Genomic DNA, 1,546 nt, shown 5'->3' on the forward strand with positions numbered 1-1,546 from the left:
TAAGATGTAATAAATACCCCAATTGTATGCCAATAAAACTGACGCTCTAAGTGAAATGGGTGAATATTTACTAAAATATGAATTACCCAGATTAACAGCAGAGGAAATAGAATACTCAAATAACCCTGTCTTAGAAACAATAAATTAAACAAGCCATAAATGAGCTCTCTGGGTGAAAAAAATCTCTAAGACCAGATGAATATACAAGTGAATTCTACCAAATATTTAAAGAGAAATTAATTCCAATACTATGGAAACCATTTGGGAAAATATGTAAAGAAGTCCTACCAAATTCCTTCCATGACACAAATACGGTTTTGATACCTAAAACAGAGGAAGCAAAAAAAGAGAAAGAAAAATATAGGTCAATTTCCCTAATAAATTTTGATATAAATTTTTTCTAAATACCAGCAAAGAGGCTACAGCAATATATATCACAAAGAACATACACCATAATCAGGTGGTATGAATTCCAAGAATGCAAGGTTGGTTCAAAACTGTAATAGGAAAACTATAAGCATAATTGACCATATTAATAACAAAAACAAAACATGATTATCTTAATAGATGCAGAAAAAAGCTTTTGATGAATACCCATTCCTATTAAAAACATTAGGAAGCATAGGAATAAATGGAACTTTCCTTAAAATGATAAGTAGTGGGGGCAGCTAGGTGTTGCAGTAGATAAAGCACCAGCCCTGGATTCATTCAGGAGGACCTGAATTCAAATCCTACCTCAGACACTTGACACTTACTAGCTGTGTGACCCTGGGCAAGTCACTTAACCCTCATTTCCCTGCAAAAAATAAAATAAAATGATAAGTAGTGTCTAAAACCAAGAGTAGGCATTATCTGTAATGGGGATAAACTAGAAGCCTTCCCAATAAGATTAAGGGTGAAGCAAAGTATCCACTACCATCATTATTATTCAATAGTATACTAAAAATGCTAGCTGAAGCAACAAGACAAGAAAAAGAAATTGAAGGAGTAAGAATAGGCAATGAGGAAACAAAACTATCACTCTTCGCAGATGTCATGATGGTATACTTAGAGAATCCTAGAAAATCAACTAAAAAACGAATTAAAACAATTAGCAAATTTAGCAAAGTTGTGGGATATAAAGTATATACCCACATAAATCATCAGCATTTCTACATATTAAATTAAACCCAATTAAACCACCAATTAAACTACTACATACTAAATTAAACCCAATTAAACTCTACCAATTAAATCCAGCAGGAAGAGATAAAAAGACAAGTTCCATTTAAAATAACTGCAGACAGTATAATATACTTGGGCTGTCAAGACACATCAAGGAACTATATGAACACAACTATAAAACACTTTTCCCAGAAATAAAGACATATCTAAACAACCGGAGAGATATTAATTGCTCACGAGTAGGCCAAGACAATAAAATAAAGATGGCAATTCTACCTAAATTAATTTACTTTTTCAGTGTCATACCAGTCTAACTACCAAAGAATTATTTTGTAGTACTAAAAAAAAATAACAAAATTCATTTGAAAGAACAAAAGGTCAG

This window comes from Dromiciops gliroides, chromosome 1, assembly GCF_019393635.1.
Source record: "Dromiciops gliroides isolate mDroGli1 chromosome 1, mDroGli1.pri, whole genome shotgun sequence".
Classification (NCBI taxonomy): Eukaryota; Metazoa; Chordata; class Mammalia; order Microbiotheria; family Microbiotheriidae; genus Dromiciops; species Dromiciops gliroides.